Source organism: Rattus norvegicus, chromosome 4 (genome assembly GCF_021556685.1).
Source record: "Rattus norvegicus strain SHRSP/BbbUtx chromosome 4, alternate assembly SHRSP_T2T, whole genome shotgun sequence".
Classification (NCBI taxonomy): Eukaryota; Metazoa; Chordata; class Mammalia; order Rodentia; family Muridae; genus Rattus; species Rattus norvegicus.
This window is the reverse complement of record NC_141537.1, coordinates 109991813-110013729: the sequence shown is the minus strand read 5'-3', so window position 1 is coordinate 110013729 and position 21917 is coordinate 109991813. Positions and strand designations below refer to the sequence as shown.

Below are 21917 nucleotides of genomic sequence, written 5' to 3'. Positions count from 1 at the left end.
TTTGTTGAATATAGGCTTTTATAGTAAGATCTGATGATTTTTTGAATTTCCTCTGAATCTGTAGTTATGTCTCCCTTTTCATTTCTGATTTTGTTAATTTGGACACACTCTCTGTTTCCTCTCGTTAGTCTGGCTAAGGGTTTATCTATCTTGTTGATTTTCTCAAAGAACCAACTTTTGGTTCTGTTGATTCTTTCTATGGTCCTTTTTGTTTCTACTTGGTTGATTTCAGCTCCGAGTTTGATTATTTCCTGCCTTCTACTCCTCCTGGGTGTATTTGCTTCTTTTTGTTCTAGAGATCTTAGGTGTGCTGTCAAGCTGCTGACATATGCTCTTTCCTGTTTCTTTCTGCAGGCACTCAACGCTATGAGTTTTCCTCTTAGCATAGCTCTCATTGTGTCCCATAAGTTTGGGTATGTTGTCCCTTCATTTTCATTAAATTCTAAAATGTTTTTAATTTCTTTCTTTATTTTTTCCTTGACCAGGTTATCATTGAGTAGGGCATTGTTCAATTTCCACGTATATGTGGGCATTCTTCCCTTATTGATATTGAAGACCAGTTTTAGGCCGTGGTGGTCTGATAGCACGCATGGGATTATTTCTATCTTTCTGTACCTGTCAAGGCCCGTTTTTTGACCAATTATATGGTCAATTTTGTAGAAAGTACCATGCGGAGCTGAGAAGAAGGTATATCCTTTTGCCTTAGGATAGAATGTTCTATAAATATCTGTTAAGTCCATTTGGCTCATGACTTCTCTTAGTCTGTCTACGTCTCTGTTTAATTTCTGTTTCCATGATCTGTCCATTGATGAGAGTGGGGTGTTGAAATCTCCTACTCTTATTGTGTGAGGTGCAATGTGTGTTTTGAGCTTTAGTAAGGTTTCTTTTACGTATGTAGGTGCCCTTGTATTTGGGGCATAGATATTTAGGATTGAGAGTTCATCTTGGTGGATTTTTCCTTTGATGAATATGAAGTGTCCTTCCTTATATTTTTGATGACTTTTAGTTGAAAATTGATTTTATTTGATATTAGAATGGCTACTCCAGCTTGCTTCTTCCGACCATTTGCTTGGAAAGTTCTTTTCCAGCCTTTCACTCTGAGGTAGTATCTGTCTTTGTCTCTGAGGTGAGTTTCCTGTAGGCAGCAGAATGCAGGGTCCTCGTTGCGTATCCAGTTTGTTAATCTATGTCTTTTTACTGGGGAGTTGAGGCCATTGATGTTGAGAGATATTAAGGTATAGTGATTATTGCTTCCTGTTATATTCATATTTGGATGTGAGGTTATGTTTGTGTGCTTTTCTTTTCTTTGTTTTGTTGCCAAGACGATTAGTTTCTTGCTTCTTCTAGGGTATAGCTTGCCTCCTTATGTTGTGCTTTACCATTTATTATCCTTTGTAGTGCTGGATTTGTAGAAAGATATTGTGTAAATTTGGTTTTGTCATGGAATATCTTGGTTTCTCCATCTATGTTAATTGAGAGTTTTGCAGGATTCAGTAACCTGGGCTGGCATTTGTGTTCTCTTAGGGTCTGTATGACATCAGTCCAGGATCTTCTGGCCTTCATAGTTTCTGGCGAAAAGTCTCGTGTGATTCTTATAGGTCTGCTTTTATATGTTACTTGACCTTTTTCCCTTACTGCTTTTAATATTCTTTCTTTATTTTGTGCATTTGGTGTTTTGACTATTATGTGACGGGAGGTGTTTCTTTTCTGGTCCAATCTATTTAGAGTTCTGTAGGCTTCTTGTATGCCTATGGGTATCTCTTTTTTAGGTTAGGGAAGTTTTCTTCTATGATTTTGTTGAAGATATTTACTGGTTCTTTGAGCTGGGAGTCTTCACTCTCTTCTATACCTATGATCCTTAGGTTTGATCTTCTCATTGAGTCCTGGATTTCCTGTATGTTTTGGACCAGTAGTTTTTTCTGCTTTACATTATCTTTGACAGTTGAGTCAATGATTTCTATGGAATCTTCTGCTCCTGAGATTCTCTCTTCCATCTCTTGCATTCTGTTGGTGAAGCTTGTATCTACAGCTCCTTGTCTCTTCTTTTGGTTTTCTATGTCCAGGGTTGTTTCCATGTGTTCTTTCTTGATTGCTTCTATTTCCATTTTTAATTCCTTCAACTGTTTGATTGTGTTTTCCTGGAATTCTTTCAGGGATTTTTGCGATTCCTCTCTGTAGGCTTCTAGTTGTTTATTAATATTTTCCTGTGTTTCCCTAAGGGAGTTCTTCACGTCTTTCTTGAAGTCCTCCAGCATCATGATCAAATATGATTTTGAAACTAGATCTTGCTTTTCTGGTGTGTTTGGATATTCCATGTTTGTTTTGATGGGAGAATTGGGCTCCGATGGTGCCATGTAGTCTTGGTTTCTGTTGCTTTGGTTCCTGTGCTTGCCTCTCGCCATCAGATTATCTCTAGTGTTACTTTGTTCTGCTATTTCTGACAGTGGCTAGACTGTCCAATAAGCCTGTGTGTCAGGAGTGCTGTAGACCTGTTTTCCTGTTTTCTTTCAGCCTGTTATTGGGACCGAGTGTTCTGCTTTCGGGCGTGTAGTTTTTCCTCTCTACAAGTCTTCAGCTATTCCTGTGGGCCTGTGTCTTGACTTCACCAGGCAGGTTACTTGCAGCAGAAAGTTGGTCTTACCTGTGGTCCCAATGCTCAAGTTTGCTCGTGGGGTGCTGCCCAGGAGCTCTCTGCGGCGGCAGCAACCAGGAAGACCTGTGCCGCCCCTTCGGGGAGCTTCAGTGCACCAGGGTTCCAGATGGCGTTTGGTGTTTTCCTCTGGAATCAATAATGTGTGCAGAGTGCAGTCTCTTCTGGTTTCCACGGCGTGTCTGCCTCTCTGAAAGTTTAGCTCTCCCTTCCACGGGATTTGGGTGCAGAGAACTGTTTATCCGGTTGGTCCCTGTGTGTATGATTACGTGAACTATGGTTTCGACATGGTTCGTTGCCTCAAAAGTCAAATACTAGAAGACAGTCCTCATTAGAATGATACCAAAAGGTGTTGAAGGATGTTCTTTAGGGAGTGGTTACTCGTGGGAATAACTAAACTTGGAAGTAGTTAATGCCCATTTCATAGAAATTGGTTAGATGGTATAATTGAAGTAGTCTCACAACAGTTTGTTGATATAAGGCAGAGTCTCCCTTGATTATTTTCCCACCTGTCATTGTGTCTTCACCTCTAGTTCAATTGTAGATTATCAGCTTGATGAGAGGCTGGAGGCCATTACTGGGGTCAGTAGATGCTGAGAACGTGTGCTTGTACATTATTCTCTGTAAAATCTGAGCCGCAAATGACATCTTTTCTTTCTAATGTACTCAGCTTTGGATGATTAAAGATGATAATACGTGATGCAAAAAGAAAACTTCTTGTGAGGAATGGGGCAACACTGTATTTAACCTGAACATGTGGCAATGGCTATGCAACTGGCTATGGGTAGATTTTACAAAGGTTTGAAGAAAAGGCTAGAATATTTTTCTATCATGGTAAATGAAGTGGAGAGATGGGCTCTAAAATCACAAAGAATAGGTGTGGTTTAGAACTTCTTACAAATCGGCCAAGTGGCTAACACTGGAGTGCTGAGAAAGGATAAGTGATAAAGGCCATGTTAGCACCTTAAGGTAGAACAGGATTACCACTGGAAGTTCTTACGATTTTTTCTTTCAGGATGAAGGGCAGAGAATGCTAAGATTGTGAAAAACTTACTGGAATCAATCCACAGGAAAAATATCAGTAGGAGGTGAAACTGACCTTTTGGTTCTCTTGGTTTTTAGTGAATTCATCTCTCCTATATGCTCAAAGAGTTTGTGTTTTCATACTTCATAGCTTTGGCTTGCTTTAAGGATGAATATAAAGGGTTCTATATTTTCTGTATGCCAACACAAGGTCTTGAACTTACCAGTGACCTTTCAAAATAAAATTTTATCTCAAATATATACAAGAATATAATGATTAGTCTTCAATGTCAACTTGACTGGGTTTAGAAACACCCAAGACGTACATCATTTGGATGCTTCTGTGAGGGTATTTTTTAGTGGAGTTTAACTGAGTCAGGAAGACCCAACCACAAATATGAGTTGTAGCATTACATGAGCTGATATTCTGGAATAAACAAAATGTAGAAAATGAATGTTGTCTAAACCACAGGGAAAAAGAAACCTCCCTCATGAGAAGTATTGACATTAAAAATTTCCATTCTTAATTGAGCAATTCAGATATATTACTGAAGATTTCTGTGCCTTGGCAGTGAACCTGTACTTCCTCCCAATACTCAGGATGCAAGAGTAGGAAACCAAAAGTTATTTAGTACAGTCTGGTCTATCCAGTGATAGCCTGCTCGAGAACCCAAACTAAATGAAAACAAAGCAATAAAACAAACTAAACTCACATAGGTGAGAAAACCCTATAAAATCAGTAACTAAATAGTGAAAAGTTCTTTTCTAACCCAAGTATTCCATAACCAATGAGAATCTTTCAACATTTATTTTCTACTATGAGAGTAAAGGTAATCAGTTTATGTATGCAAAGTTATCAAATTGAAATGGCCAGACTTATGCTGAATTAACTAAATTTTTATACTTCCCATTCCTGTTAAATACTAAAATACATGAAATAAATACTACTTGACATTTGAAAAATGTTCACTTGATAACATGTGTACTTAGCACGATTTGTAACAGTTCTCTTAAGAGGTAGCTCGGAGGAATTGAACAAACAGCCTGTATTGAGACACTAGTGACCTAAGATTTGAAGTAAGCTTTAGACGATGGTAAGAGACTGTTTTGGTGGAGAGTTCAATGTCTACAAGTGATGCCTTCTACAAACAATAAAAGCCTCAGACAAGTCTTTACAAATGTTCAAGAAAAGGGCTCCTTAAGCCTAAGGCAGATTAATTTAAACAACTAATTTAAGACATCTCTAATTTTAGCCTTGATACAAGTATTCACAGAGGTGTTGTAAAGGATTTTATTGTAGTAAGAAATACTCTCCAAACATCATGGGCTTAAAACAACAAAGATTAATATCTTGCTTGTACAAAGCATGCACAGGATGGCAGTGGCTTTCCAGGTTCTCAGTCATCTACGAAATCAATTAGCCTTCTACCTCCTATAAACTTCTACTTTTCTGGCTACTGGAGAGAAGTAAATGGAATTCTCACTGGACAGGAAACACTTCATTTCAGAATTTTACTAACTAAATCAGGTTGTTAAAATATGCTTGACATCTAATGACTTGGACATTGCTATCTCTCTTCCTCCCTTTGTTCATGACATGTGTGTTATGTGTGTGTGGGGGGGCATCGTATGGAGGAGAAATGAGTTTTAATGTTTGTTACAGGTATAAATCATTAAAAATATAAAGTCTCATAACTCCTATTGCCTTAGGTACCTGGGACCTAGTACATTTTTTAATTAATTCATGTGATTTTTTATGTTATATCATTTAGAAGATGTGACTCTAAATGGATACACTCTATGAATCTGAACGTAAGAATCAATTAACAGCTGTCATCTACAGTTTCATTTTATCAACTACAGAAACAATACATGAAATAATTCAGGGTCCCTAAAGCCCATGCTCCTCACAAGCTGTGCTCTATTACCTATTTGACTGCTTTTCTTTCCTTCTTCTCTCATACCTAGTATCCATTCTTAGCAACTGGGCTTTGAAGGGTCATGGGCCATGGGAATGGAACTTCTCTAGAGCAATACATAATAAAGAAATCCTAAAGTCTGCCATCAGAGCTTTCTCTTTGTCAAGGTCCTTCTCATATCTCCATAAATTTCTCCCCAGAGCCAATATCTTATGCCTTCTTCAGGTATTCATCCCAAACCCACATGTCTTCATTAACATTAGGAAGAGAAGTTGTCTCTGTTTATACTCAATCAACAGAATATCACTATTTTCATCTTGAAATGTGCTGTTTTATTAGAAATAAAATGAATCCATTTTCCTGTGGAATTCCCAGCCATGTAAAGACAGGCAAACAGCATACAAGTGAGAGGTAGACTTTTTCTGAGTGCATTCTATACTTGGGACTGCAATGTACAAGGCTCACAGATGCCAGATGGCGTTCCTCATGTTCCATCTGTGATATATGCTGTACACAATAGATTTTTGCAACATCTCACAATTGTCTTAGGATTTCCATCTAATATGGGTCATAAACCTTGTTCCTTTTCTTATCCAGCAAATTTCAAAGGCCCATGAGTTGCATGTGAATCACAAAAGCTCCACAGGGTTCAGACAAACTTTGAACTCCAAGTGTCAGGAAACAGGATTGAAAATTTCACAAAAACACCTTTATTCTCTGGGTCAGCTCAGCAGGGACCTTGGAGTATAGAACAGGTGAGGATGAAAGCTAATCAAGAAAGGAAATCCTTCTGAAACAACACCACCAGACAGAAAAGCCCTGATTCACAATCAGGGAACTTGTTGGCCCTGTTCTGATTTTAAGCAAAGCATCATTTTTGGCTTTTCTTGATACTTCTATCCAGCTCTGAGAAGTGTACCACTAGAGGCTTCTTTCTTACATCTCATCAATAAATCAGCAAGATAAAAATAACTGCCTCTCTCAAAGTTAAGGCAAAATAAATGTCAAGGCTACAGCTCTTTTCCTCTCCTTGCTTTCCATCCTATTCTCTGACAGTGGTAACTCCGGGAGCTCGAAGCAATCAAGGCTGATCTTATATATGTACACATGTATACAAGGCTTGCTATCAATTAAAACCTAGCTTTAGCCTGTGTTTCATTTCAATGTAACTCATTTAAAAAATCATTTACTGAAATACGTGGATATAGTTTGAACATATCTTTTTTGGAAGAATAGAAAAGAGGGGTGTTAGAGACATAGCTCAGCAGTTTAAGAGTGTGTATTGCTTTTGCAGGGTTCCTGAGTTTGGTTCCTAGCACCTGTGTCTGGTGACTCACAACTGCCTGGCCTGCAACTCCAGCTCTGAGGGATTAGATACCCTCTCCTGTTATCTTCTAAGGGCACCTGCATCCCTTTTCAAGGCTGCTAATGAATTGAGTGAAACTGTAACAAAACACAAACATATCCTATTGTTTACATGAGTTTACTCGATTCTCCTTATAAATAACTAAAGGGAAGCAAGCCCATGTTTAAGCATAAGTAAAACATGACAGCATTTATTGTCCTCTGAATGCTTTGTGTTTAAAAATTATGAAATATGCAAATATACAAGAACAAAAATCTGTGTTCAAAGAAAATTACCAGCAGAATCAAATTAAATATGATACCGACATATGTAAAATCAGGAAAGAAATATAGACATATGCTAAATATGCTAGAGAAAGGGTATGTGTTATACAAAGTGTATGGGAGATTTCAGCAGATACAAAGAAAATTTAATAAAGATCCAAACAGAAAAGATGGAAATGAAAAAGAATAGCAGATGAAGACTATGTCAGTGAACTCATCAATATACACAACTACTAAGACAAGAATGAGCAAATGTCATTCTGGTTCAAGAGTTGTCATATAAACCAGATCACAGTCTTAGGTATGTGAAGTGGTTTCACTTTTTCTTCCAATAAGTATTTCTTATTTCAAAAGGAAAATAGAAAAAGAGAGTAGACGAAAGATGTTTAGATACCATAAGAAAATAACTTTCTGAAAGTAAGAAAAGTTATGGAACAAGTATATCCAAAATCATATAAAACTATGAGTAAGTTAAATGTCTTCTACTCAATCTCTCTCTCTCTCTCTCTCTCTCTCTCTCTCTCTCTCTCTCTCTCACACACACACACACACACACACACACACACACACACACACCACCACCACCACCACCACCACCACCCCCACACCACTTTTACCACAATTTTCACACTTTTTTCTCTCATTCTCTCTCACACACATAGAAAAATGCAGGCACTCTCACTCTAAATATAACATAAAAAAAGCATTTAGAATTAAAGATACAGGAAACTAATTAAAGGTTACCAGATATGATGTCTCATATTAAGAAACAAAAACAACATTCTTTTTATAAATGCCAGGCCCTTTGCCAGAAATTGTTATGCAAATCAGAAGGCAAATTAAAAAAAAACTTACATTGAGAAAAACAAATGAAAAGTAACTTGGAAAAAACTTTCCTACCCAGATGCCCTTCAAAAGAGGAATGGATCTAGAAAACGTGGTACATCTCCACATTGGAATACTACTCAGCTATCAAAACAAATGACTTTATGAAATTCATAGGCAAATGGATGGAACTGGAAAATATCATCCTGAGTGAAGTAACCCAATCACAGAAAAACACACATGGTATGCACTCCTTGATAAGTGACTATTAGCCCAAATGCTCGATTTCCCTAGATGCACAGAACACATGAAACTCAAGAAGGATGACCAAAATGTGAATGCTTCACTCCTCTTTAAAAGGGGAGCAAGAATACCCTTGGGAGGGAATAGGGAGGCAAAGTTTAGAATAGAGGCAGAAGGAACACCCATTCAGAGCCTGCCCCACATGTGGTCCATACATATACAGCCATCAAATTAGGTAAGATAAATGAAGCAAAGAAGTGCAGGCTGGCAGGAACCGGATGTAGAGCTCTCCTGAGAGATCTACACAAATACAGAGGCAAATGCCAGCAGCAAACCACTGAACTGAGAATGGGACCCTGGTTGTAGGAGTCAGAGAAAGGACTGAAAGAGCTTGAAGGGGCTTGAGACCCCATATAAACAACAATGCCAACCAACCAGAGCTTCCAGGGACTAAGCCACTACCCAAAGACTATTCATGGACTGACCCTGGGCTCCAACTGGATAGGAAGCAATGAATAGCCTAGTAAGAGCACCAGTGGATGGGAAAGCCCTTGGTCCTGCCAAGACTGAACCCCCAGTGAACGTGATTGTTGGGGGGAGGGTGGTAATGGGGGGGGGGAACACCCATAGAGAAGTGGAGGGGGAGGGGCTAGGAGGGACATTGGCCAGGAAACGGGTAAGGGAATAACAATTGAAATGTAAATAAGAAATACCCAAGTTAAAAAAGATGGAGGAAAAAAAATTTACCTACCAAAAGCCTGTGTGCATTTCCAAAACCTTTGACATATATGTTTCAGATAGAACAAACAAAACAAAACAAACCCTATCCCCCAACCCCCCATTCCTCCCACTGCCATCTCTGCCAAACTGGGCCAGCTTCACCATCACCATTGGTGCTATTTAAGATGTTAAAACAAGCTTAAGTAATTATTACCTCTGCAGACTATGAAAAAGTTACAATGCACTGCATTTAGTAGAGACAAGAAAAGAATGAAAGGAATGAAAGTCAACTGCCAGTCTAAAACTTATAAAATATACGTGTAAAACTTATAGAATATATTTAAAAGATTATAGATTTCTGAGTATTTATAATATAGTAAACCCTGTGCAACTGTATGTAAAACATAGAAATAAGTCTCAGTAAAAACAAAATAAACGTACAAAACAAACAGTTCAAAGTACTGAGGAACACTGAGTAGATATATTCTTCCCTACTATTTTTTCTTTTTCTTTTATTTTTTCCACAGCTACTATCTTATTCAGATAGTGGTCTCATTACACATGGTACAAGAATATTCAAATAAGAACTCAGATTGGAATTTAAAGATTGCTCTTCAAACACCATATCCAAGAATGCCACGTTTGCCTATGATCTCTCTGATATAAAACCACATCTATACCTCAGTGGCCGCCAAACCTTTCAGCACAGCTTCCTTAACTGTAAGGTGTTTGAAGCTACCCATTTTAGCACTTTGAATTATTTTTTCATGCTCTAAATACTACTCAACTTTGGCATAGCACCAAAATGTGGCCAATCGAGGCTTCAAGTAAGTCAAGGCATCGGCCACCATAGATGGTGCTTTCTCTTTGAAGTTATGGATGAACTTGGCCACGGTCTAAGGTGGAAGGTACGTCTCCCCAAACCACCTGCTGAATGTCCCTGCTATTTTTCTAAAACAACTTTCTTTTCCTCTTCTTCCTGCTCCTTCTAATCCTGATTCTCCAACTCCTCCACCCTCTTCTTCATCTTCCCCTCCTCCTCCCCCTCCTGCTTTAAATCCCACACAGAATCACACATAGAATTGAAGCGGAAGGGGGCTGGGGATTTAGCTCAGTGGTAGAGCGCTTACCTAGGAAGCGCAAGGCCCTGGGTTCGGTCCCCAGCTCCGAAAAAAAGAACCAAAAAAAAAAAAAAAGAATTGAAGCGGAAGAATATAACAAAGTAGAAAAACATGGACTCAAACATACAAACGCCTTGCATATCTTAAAAAAAACAAAACAAAACAAAATGCAGAAATGGCAACCTGATAAGACAGAATTTTAAGTTAGTGGACTGTTCCAGACAAGCACCACAGAAAAAGCTGTGACCTGGACTAGAGAGATAATTTAGTGTTTAGGAGCATGTGTTTTTCTTTAGAAGACCCAAATTCGTTTCAAAACATCCACATCAAGAAGTTTATAAACACCTTCAATTCCAGTTCTAGGGGACCTAATGCTATCTTCTGATATTTAAGAAAATTACACCATAATATCGATAGAAAAGCTCTTGGTCTTGCCTTTTTGCTCCCGCTCTATTCTCTTGCCCCTTCCCCCCACCTCTCTCTCCATTCCCTTCCCCCCTTTCTCCATGTGTTCCTGGCTGGCCTCTCCTCCTCCTCCTCCTCCTCTTCCTCCTCCCCCTCCTCCTCCTCCTCCTCCTCCTCCCCCCCTCCTCCTCCTCTTCTTCTTCTTCTTCTTTTTCTTTTTCTTCTTGTTCTTCTTGTTCTTCTTGTTGTTCTTTTCCTCCTCCTTCTTTCCTCCTCCTTCTTTCCCCCCTTCCTGTTCCTCCTCTTCCTCTTCCACTTTCACTTCCTCCTCCTTCTTCCCCTCCCCTCTCTCTCTAAACACCCCCCTTCTCTCTCTGCCTTTCTCTGCCTCTATTACCCTTTCATTTCCCCTACCTATGCCCTGCCTACCCTCTATTCTATACTAAAATAATTGATAGAAAAAAGACATGTTGCCATGTTGCAACCTTTATGTATGAAGTTACACTCAGAAGTTTATAATATTGAATGTATAGAGTTGAAAAGAGAAAATAAAATTGATCTACATTATTTCTAAATTTCAGAAATAATTTAAATATCAAATAAAGGAAACAATTTATAAAAATAAACAGGAAATGAAATTAAATTTAGACCCTGGTTCTAAGAAACAAAAGTGAATTTAGCCTACAATACTGTTAAAGTTGACACTCAAGATTATTAAAAATTGAGATAATTCACAAATAAACTCCATTAAAAATAATAAACAGTAGACATTACTATTGGTCATGATATCAAAGCTAATGACAGGTTAAATAAGCAAATAAATATTACAATCATGGTTGATAACATAGAGGAATACTATTTTCCAACAGTAAACACTCACCCAGCTCTGTCACTATGAAATAGAATGTTTCAATGTGCCATGATCATTGTAAATAGAAAACAAATATAATTGAAAAAATTTTGCAGTCTGTGAAGATGCTTTGTCTGACTATAAAATTTTAACTCCTTTTCCTACATTTATTCAAATTTTAAAGCATTTTTCACTATCAAGCAATGTTCTAGACTTTCGTTTTTATTTGTCCCCCCTCACTCCATTTTGGGACTTATCTGTTTCCTCTTTTTGTTTTGTTTTGTTTTTTAATCTCTAATCTTGAGAGTATTTTGGCTTTATCTTAATTTTTAAGAAGCTTTTATGTCCTCATTTCTGAATCTTCAAATTTTTTTAAAATATTGGTTATTTTATTTGTTTACATTTCAAATGTTATCTCTCTTCCCAGTTTCCACTCTGAAAACCCCCTATCCCAATCCTCCCCCCTGCTTCTATAAGGGTGCTCCCCCACCCACCCACTCACTCATGCCTCACCAAGGTAACATTCCCTTACACTGGGGCATCAAGCCTTCCCAGGACCAAGGGCTTCCCCTTGCACTGATGCCAGATAAGGCCTATCCTCTGCTACACATGCAGCTGGAGGCATGGGTCTCTCCAGGTATATTTTTTTGGTTGGTGGCTTAGTCTCTGGGAGCTTCTGGTTGGTTGATGTTGTTGTTATTCCTATGGGGTTACAAACCCCTTCAGCTCCTTCAGTCCTTCCCCTAACTCTTCCATTGGGATTCCCATGCTCAGACCGATTGTTGACTATAAGCATCCTCATCTGTATCAGTAGGGCTCTGGCAAAGCCTCTCAGAAGACATCTATATCAGGTTCCTGTCAGCAAGCACTTCTTGGCATCAGCAATAGTGACTTGGTTTCGTGACTGCATATTGGACAGATCCCCAGATAGGGTAGTCTCTGGATGGCCTTTCCTTCAGTCTCTGCTCCACTCTTTGTCCCTGTATTTCTTTTAGACAGCAGCAATTCTGGATTAAAATATTGAGAAGGGTGGGTGGCCCTATCCCTCAACCAGGGCCTGTTCCTAATCTCTGGGTATGTGTACTATAATTGGCGCCAGTTGTAGGGTTAATGTGGGATCCTGCATCCATTCCACCTTGGCTTCTTGGGGAGGCAGGACATGGGAAGTTTGAAGCCATGGACAAGGCTCTGGAGGGTGAGGAAGCACAGTCTGAGTGTGAGGCACCGCTGGAGCTGGCTTGGGCATCCCAGTAACTACAAGGAGGCCCAGGTCATCTGGTTCTCAGGCTCTTGGGCATCCAGGTATCCAGGCATCACTGGGATGCCATGGAAGAGCTGGAATGGAGTCCTCCCCAGCCCCAGTGGGCTGGATCTAGCCCAGGGCCAGGGAGAAGGAGGGGAGAGTTCTCTGGTCCTGCAGGGAAGAGTCTTTGGCTTGACGGTGGTGGTGGCAGTGGCTGGGGAAAGCAGGGAGGCTTTTTTATGGAGATTAGAAGGCAGCTCTGTAGGTGCAGGTTTTCTCTGTCGCTCCCCACAGAAGATCTTGCTGAAAAGAGACAGTCTGTGGTTTTAAGACATTTATTGTCATGGCAGAAAGTGGATGAGTAAAACCATACCCCACTTCTCAGAGTGGACCTGAGATTAAATACCTTTTGCAGGGAGGAGTGTCTGGGAAGGAAATGTTATTGGCTAAGCCTCCAGGCCTTTGGGTACCTCATTATGACAGAGATCTGTCTTGAGCCTATGTTACCTGTGGTGATGTTCTCTACCTGTAGAAGGGCTTGGGGTGTTGCCCTTACATGACTGATGGCCACAAATCTATGCAGGGCTGTGACTATTGACTGGCCTGGTTTCCTGGGAGTCAGGTGAAATGCCTACCTTTCCTTTCAGGGTAACCGAGGTTTCAAACCTCCTCCACCAGGAACCAGGTTCCTTTCACAGTTCCATAGATATGTGTTCTGCGGTTTCTCCTCCCCTTTGTTCAGTATTTAAGCTAATGTCATAACCAGTTGGGTTGTTGGGTCCTGGGAGTCTCTTGCCTTCCTGGCATCTGGGACTTGCCCCATTGTTACACACCTCTGCTCAATTTCCTGACCCTCTGTACATCTCCCCGTCTCTTCTTACACCTTATCCTACCCCTCTTTTTTCTTCTCCCACTACTCTATTCCTCTCAAGTCCCTACCACCCTCTACCTCCTGTGATGACTGTATGAATTTTAAGACATAGCTTTGCAAATATTTTAACTATGCTTTTGAAGTATCACTAAGAAAATTATATGCCTTGTTGAACGAATTGAATCTAGAGAGGGAATAAAATAATCAGAGGTGACTTAAGAACTTTTATGAAAGAGTTACTCCTGAAAAGTAAACATTATCAAAACAAACAAGCACAGCAAGAAAGATCTCCCCATTGATGTGGATGATAATTCAACAATAATGAGTTAGGGTTAAGTATGCTGAAGGGTACTGTAAGTTCTAGGGTTGGTAAAGGTCTTTTGCAGTTACCATAATATCTAAACTGTCAGCAACTGTTATTGTTTAACAAAAGGCTAAGACACACAAATACCTAACCAAAAGGCAGGAAGTCCGGGTGATGCATTCACAGGGAGAAAACCTGTGAAATAAATCAATATGGAATGGGTGGAAGAAATTGTTTTACATGCTTGATCAGCATCATTGCACAGTGATTGAGTGTACATGAATTACTACTAACTGAAAAGTTCCTGCAACTGAGCAAAAACAAGGCTTCTGTCTTATCTATTTCACACCAAACAGGGTGTGTTAGATTACATATGTCAGTGTTTTATATGTATACCATTCTTATCTTCATGGTTTTACTTTGAGACTAAATTTTAATTTGAGTTGACCACTAGTATTGTAGTCAGTCATCAAAGAAGATTTTTATTTGGCATTTATTCTAATCTGTGCCATGTGAATTTGCAGTGTGTGTTTGTGTGTGTGTGTGTCTCTCTCTCTCTGTGTGTGTATGTGTGTGTGTCTGTGTGTGTCTGTGTGTCTCTGTGTATCTCTGTGTGTGTGTGTTTGTGTGTGTGTGTGTATGCACATGCACACCAGAGTACTCATATGGAAGTCAAGATATCCTGGAAGTCAATTGTCTTCTACCATTCATGCCCTAGAGACTGAACTCAGATTGTGAGGCTTTACTGTATGAACCTTTACTTGATGTGTGAGCTTGCTGACCAGTGCCTATGTCTATTTATACATAGGATATTAAACTGGAAGAAAAGATGAACAAATAACATATAAGGGAAGAAAGGCACTGAGCTAAGTATAGCTATATACCTCAAAAGTACATGTGAGGTACCATAATTCTGTACCAGAGTATTAGGATTGGAAGGAACTTAACTGTTTTTATTTTGTATTTCATATGGCAAAACAGAAAAGCCTCTCAATATCATATTGTATGCACATAAATCATCAGCATAAGAAAATATTCTCAAAGTATGCAGTAATGGATTTTTCACAGTCAAAGGTGGTTAAAGAAAGAAGCAAGCAGGATTCTGAGGTAATATTTTGAAAGACCTCAGAGGTTTGGCTTTCGTGGCCTCTAGCCTGCAAATAAAAGAACCCTGTGATAGTTTGAATAAGAATTTCCCCCATAGGCTCATATATTTGATTGCTTATTTACCGGGACATGACAATATTTGAAAAGATTAGAAGGACTTTGGACTTTGATGTTTCAAAAGCCTTTGCCAAGCCTAGTCTCACTCTCTGTCTCTCTGTCTGTCTCTCTCCTAGTGGATCAGGACGTAGACATCAGCTACTTCTCCAGCACCATGACTAGTCTGTTGAAATATTCACCATTATGATGATACTGGAATTTAATCTCTAAAAAGTAACTGAGATTCAACTAAATGCTTTTTAAAGTTTTTCTCATAAGAGTTACCTTGATTATGGTGTTTCTTTTCAGCAATAGAATAGTGACTCAAACAACTTCTAGATCTTTCGCAACCAAAGACTCCATCAGAAGCAAACCACTCTCTATATAATTTGGCCCTCTCTCTGGTGCCATTCATGTAAAGATGAACTAAAATTGCCTGCTTTCTTTGGACTGAAACATTTCTTTTTAGAGAAAGGCAGGAGCTCATGAAACTTATAGCAAAAACTGTTCAGAATCTTGGGAGATTTAGTAAGTCCCCCCCCTGCCTATGAAACATACAATTGCAGAGAGTGGGGAGACACTCTTCAGTGAAGTTGTCCATTAGTTGGGTAGGGAACTTCCAGGACGTAGATTTTGATTAACCATCTGTAGTGGGATGGGTCCTTAACTGATTCAGTTGAATTTCAGCTACCCATGCTTCATAACACTTCTTCTATGGCCTTGTAAACATCCCCCAGTAACCTGGTTAAAGAGGCTAGACTTGATTAAGATCATTTCTTTGGTCTGTCCTCTGTGCCTTTGTGGAGTTGGTAGACATTTGTTAACATTTCAAGGGAAAGTCATAGCAAGCTAGAAATAAATCTGACATGTCAGAAAGCCACGAGGGGATGATTTAAATCAAAGCAGGGCCCTGAGCAAGGTTGAGAAACTTTTCTCAGAAGTTACTCATGATCATGAGCTAAATTTTACCTCAGCATAAAATCTCAGCTTGCATAGCACTGTTCTATAACAGGCCTTTGAAACACTAAAAGAAAAAGTGGCTCGTTAATATCTTCATATCTGTTGGAGAAAGAAACAAGTCTTCTCTGGAGAAGCCATTTACAATTGGGAAGGGACGTTTTCTCACAGACTAATTTTAAGATCTGTGACTTTGTCACTCTAGGAAGCATAATAAGTCACAAGAGAATAGTCACCAAGCAGACAACCAGAGAAGACAACCAAATCACACTCATACAACTTAAGATATTATAACTGCCATGGTGAAAAATAGTGTAAAAGAGGCCGTGGTCTTGGCCCAGTATATCTACGGAATTATGTTCAATTACAGATCATGGATAATTTTAAGCACTAAGCCTATACTGCATATGTGTGAACATTGTCCTTGTCATTATAACCTAAGGGATAAATTATCACTGCTATTTATGTAGATGGCACATTTTGTTAGGTAGTGTGAGAAACTTGGAGATGATAAGAAGTATACCGATGGCTGTGTTCTGTGTAAGCAGTGTCCAAAAACTGATACAAGGACATTAAGCATCCTCAGACTGTGTTATTCACAAGTATCCAGGAAATTACCTGTAGCATAGAGGAAGGAATGACTATAGGTAAAGACCAGGAAACCAATGAATAAAAAACTGAAAGTAGATTAAAAATCACAATAGATCAGGATAGTGACAATGACAGACATACTGATACAAATTAGAAAGCATCTAAGGTAGGTAGGTAAAACATAAAGAAGTGCAAAGAGAAAATAAACAAGAGTAAATTCTATGAGAAATAATGATAGAGAAATATTTTACCTTCTTAATCTTTCACATTGTACAATAGATCACATAGCTGAACTATCAGATATTTATTACTTACAGTTGTGGTTCCTGGAATCCCCAAATGGTGCTGACAAATCCAGACAGAGGAGTGAGGGGCAGAGAGACTATGCCCTATTCATGTCTCCTATCTCCATAACCTCACCTAAACCCAATTTCCTCTCACATTGCTTCTTCTCTACATATTATGTTAGTCATAATTAGAGATTCTGGCTATGAAACTGGAAGGCAGGAGAGATATGTCACAGCAGAAATTGTGTCTCTCTCTTGTACGATATATACAAGTGTAGTCACATGTGTGTATAGATCTGTTTGCCTTTGCAGCACATGTGGAAAACAGAGGTTGATGTTGAAATGTGAAATGCCTTCTTCAATGGCTTCTTCTCTATTATTATTGTTGTTGATGATTTGATATAGGCTCTCTCACGGAATCTGGAGCTTGTCATTTTAGTTTGACTGACTATCGAGGATCTGGTGATACAGATTCAGGTTGCTATGCACAAATTTTATGTTGGTCTTCAGGATCTGAACCTAAATCTACAGGTTTGCACTGCAAACACTTTACCCAAAGAGTTATCACACCTCACACACAAAATAAGAAATTTTATGAATTTATACAGTATACTAATGTGATGGATTCAGGAAAGAAACTCTCATTAAAAAATAACTTTATAAGAACTATTATAGTTATACATAGTTTACAAAGATAAAAATATTTAAAACTAACAAAGTAGACAAATGACCTCAAAAGTGAAAAAAATTGCAATGTTTTCTGCTTAACACAAATTATAGGAATCAGATAACCAAGAATGAGCCTGTTAATACATCAAGAAAACTCTCTTGTCAATCTAGAATTGTTTATCTGCCAGAAGAATCTTTTGTTATTGATGGTAAGATAAATACCTTTCCAGAGGAGCAAACGCAGTCCTCCATCAAACAATGTTTTCTATTGAAGTCCTAAGGATGTGGTTCAGGTGAAATACAAGTAATCCCAGGGGAGTATCAGAGAGCAAAAATGAAAGATAGACAAAACGGGAATATCTGATCCACCGTAGACAAACTTACACGTACTGGAAAAATGATACTTGCTTTAAAATATACAGATCTAAAGCAACAAAATGAAAAACACATGACATTGGTGTCATGCAATCAGAGTTGATGATGTCTAGTGATCTTATGTATATGAAAAAAAAACAGAAATGGAAGAAGAAATAGAAAATCAACACTGCCAACAAGAAACAGTAAAGAAACGGACTTAAAGAGCAAAGTTAATTTAGATCTTAAAATGTAAAGTAACTGAAAGAATAAAAAATGCAGCTAAGAAGTCAGAAGTTTAAAAAAGCCCTAAATACCTCAAATTCCTGACCTTGCCCTCTACCTGTACTAGCTGACCATAAAGTTAGAATAAAATCTTAAAGAATAATCTTGAAAAGCAGGAAGCTTCTCCCAGGAACTGATGGACCATAAAGTAAACAATCTTGAGAAACAGGAAGATCCTCCTTGTGATTTTTCACTGGTATTCTTGACATTTTCCAATGATGCCCTCCCTACCCACTGGGGTTGAGGTTTCTTCCTGTAAATTCCCCTTGTCTTAGTTACTGGGGGGTGGAACTCCACTGCCCCTACGTGGGATATGAGTCTCGACCCCAGGGCACTGGTTCCTATCAATAAACCTCATGTTTATTACAGCAAGGACAGTCTCACGTGAGTTCTTGGGGGGTCGCATCATCCCGAGACTTGAGTGAGCGTCTCCCTGCTCCAGGGGTCTTTCAGTACCAAAGAAAGAAAGAAATTAAATGATCTCCAAACCAAGGGGAAGCACATATACAGACATTTTAGTGCAAGTAGAGCAATATTAAAGTGATCAAGGCAGGTCGGAGGCCACAGGGAGGACCTGCTACAGCTGCCTTGTTAAGTAGACATGCCATCTTCTAAATCTTTATGTATATTCCCTTATCCTACTGGTCCTCTCACACTTGGTCAGAGAAGTTTTCTTTTGGAAATATTTATCTCACTATTCTATGTCAAAAAACCCTGTGGGTTCAAATTCTTGTTTCAAATCCAGGTATGGCCTCCTACTCCTTCTTGCACCTGTGGGAAAACCTTGAGTCCGATCTCCTACAGGTGATTGGCAGAATTATTTCTATATGGCTTAGCACTGAAGTCCTCATTTCTCAGCTGGCTGAAGGTTCCTGGGTCCTTCTTTAGGTAGTGGACCCTTCTCTCCCTTATGTTCTGGACATCTTCATTTCCTTCGCTGTCCCATCCTTCCTCCCATTTCCAGGCAACAAAGGCCTTTTTTTTAATGACTCCTATAATCAGACTCTGCCTATCCTCAAAGCCCAAAGTCATTTCTCTACCTCAGTGCTTCAACTTCAAACCTTTTGCAAAATGCTTTCTGCCAAAGAAAGGCAACAATGAAATTTTACATTGGAATGCAGGTATTTGGAGAGTCATTATTCTATCCTCTTTTACTTAGACAGTGTTAATGTTATTAACTTTCATGCAAATGTCTCTGAACTGCATCCCTGTAGCGTGCATACAGTATTAACCTGCCACATAAAACCATTCCATGTTTCTTCTAGCAACCCATTTGCTTGTCTCTGCCAACTCTTTAGAAAAGCACTGTAGGAAGCTCCCCTGGGAACAGCTGAGGTAGAGAGCCTTTCATACATCAAATTCTTTCCATCTCTGATTCTGTAAGTCACTCACTCAGAGAATGAATGCTTGTGTTTTTATGATGCTTAAATGGAAGGTTTATGTCATTTCTCTCTTCTGTTTCTGCCTTATTTCAGACAACCTATTTTGGTATGTTTTTGTTTTCACTGAAATCTAAGCAAAATTGAAATTGACATTAAATTGCAAACTCCAAAGCACTACTGGCAATGAGGGAGGGTTGTCACTTGTAGAAAGCTTTGAATTAGCTAACTGGACTTGGATAACATTTTCTTTACTGACATTTGATTGCTTGTCTTTATTTATATGCTTCATTTTCCCCTTATTTGTCTAAAAGGTAAGTTGATGATTGAAGAGGCCAGTATTTTCCTGACCATACTGAAACACTAAATAACTGAAATTTGAAGATAACCTTCCCCAAGAACCTATGCTCAGTAGCAAAAGCCAATAGGGACAATGTCAATTGATTTGAGAGCTCAGTGGCCATCAGTCTCTGCCCTTGCAAATTATCAGCTCCCTGGATCTCAGTATATCCTGTTACTTTCATGGAATAATATTTTTTGAGTATTCAAAATGTAAGAGCCACTTAAATTATTGCCTGATCTTCCTTCTTACTCAACAATTCTTTAAAGACTGGCAGCTTTTTTATGTTAGCAAATATGCCTGAAAGAATATGAAAAATAAATTAACAGATGTGTAGGAGATGAGTCTGTTAGTAAACTGTTTACCACATGAACAGGTGAAATTGAATCAGTTGCCTAAAAACCATGTAAAAATTTGGGCACAGTCCTGGAGAAATGGCTCAGTACCATGTAGTGCCTCTGGCCTTCATAGATATCTGCACAGATACAAACACACTCACACACACACACACACACACACACACACACACACACACACACACACGCACGCACGCACACACGCACTCACGGAGGCATACATCATGCCCTCACATGATAAGAACAACAAAACCAGGAAATCAATAGTCACTGAAGTTAAGCAATATCATCAACATTATTCAAGAGTCAAAACTCGTTGGTTTGATTCCAAAGTAGTTAATACTAAGTTGGGAGTTGCTGTACTCTATTTCATTGGTTATCCCAATTTGAAGGCACATATCCAATAAATTGCAATGACATGTAACATAGTAGCTTATTATTATGTGATTTGCTTGATGATACAACTTATGGTGATAATTCTTTTCAGATCAGACTTATGATCGAGGTGCAGATGGTTCTGTTCAGAGGTGAATGGATACCTGGCCTGTTTTCTCTCATGAGATCTTTTGGTAAATTTCATTTTATCATATGTTTTACAATGATTTTCTTTTGGGGGTGGTTGGGATGACCCATGTGCCTTTTTTCCCCATAGCTGACCAGGAATTAGTTGGTGACTGGGCATCCAACAGCAGCTTCGCATTTTCAGATTCCCTATGTGACTCTGTTGTCTTTCTATGAAAAGTACATTTTGCTTGTTCACATTTGTCTTTGCATGAATCAGAAACGAGGGTGATGGAAATGTTGAATATTACATTGTCAAGTGATTTAAACTAATTTTTCTTAAATTCTTGTCTTTGAAATGTTATAGCCATTGTTTGTCCCAGCAGAAGCAATTGCTTGATGTATCAAGTGGACCCTTTTAATTTTCTCTCCAAATGCTTTCTTCTTGTAAAGGGAAAGCAGTTTGGTCTCCCCTAAAAATACTCTTCCTTAGTCAAAGGGAGAGCAAGCTCAATACAAGTGTATGGATACCTTCTATTTAATTGGAGAGATTATATGCTTGAAAGACATTTTTTAAGAGCTTTGACATTTTCATTGAGAATTCCAGAAGTCCAGGGTTTCTGAGTAACACACTAGTCATCTAAACAAGAACTTTTCCTGTAGGACTCAAAGTGATTTTGAATTCTGTGAAAATGTCAATAAGACATTTAATGTATTTGTTACCATTTATATTCTTAAAAATATTTAATTTATCATAAATTGTGTGTGTGTATGTGTGTGTGCGTGTGTTTCTCCACAAAAGAGTGCATGTACCCACTTAAACCAGAGACATTGGATCCCCTGGGGCTGTAGTTATAGGAAGTTATGTTCTGTCCAGTGCTGAGGGCTCGGAAGTAAACATGTGTCCTCTGGAAGAGCAATAAGTACTCTTAATTGCAGAACTCTCTCTCCAGACACTCATCTCATTTTTGAATGAGTCATAAAATGAGGCAGTTTGTATTATAAAGGGTCAGTCTGATTTACCCTGTTTTCTAATGAAAGAAAGGGCAGAAAGTGTGTTTTGGGGTGGATCTAACAGGAGGAAAGGAAGAACAAACGGTAATCAACTATATTGTAAAAAATCTATGTTTTATAAAAATACATTTTTACATGTATGTGTGTGTTTGCATATATATATGCATATATATATATA

The 21917-nt window shown here is 38.7% G+C and overlaps 1 pseudogene; it reads right to left on the bottom strand.

Moving 5' to 3' along the window:
- Window positions 1–9623: 9623 nt before the first annotated feature.
- LOC148006306 (ATP synthase F(0) complex subunit g, mitochondrial pseudogene) lies at window positions 9624–20447 on the bottom strand (annotated as a pseudogene).
- Between the last annotated feature and the right edge of the window lie 1470 nt (window positions 20448–21917).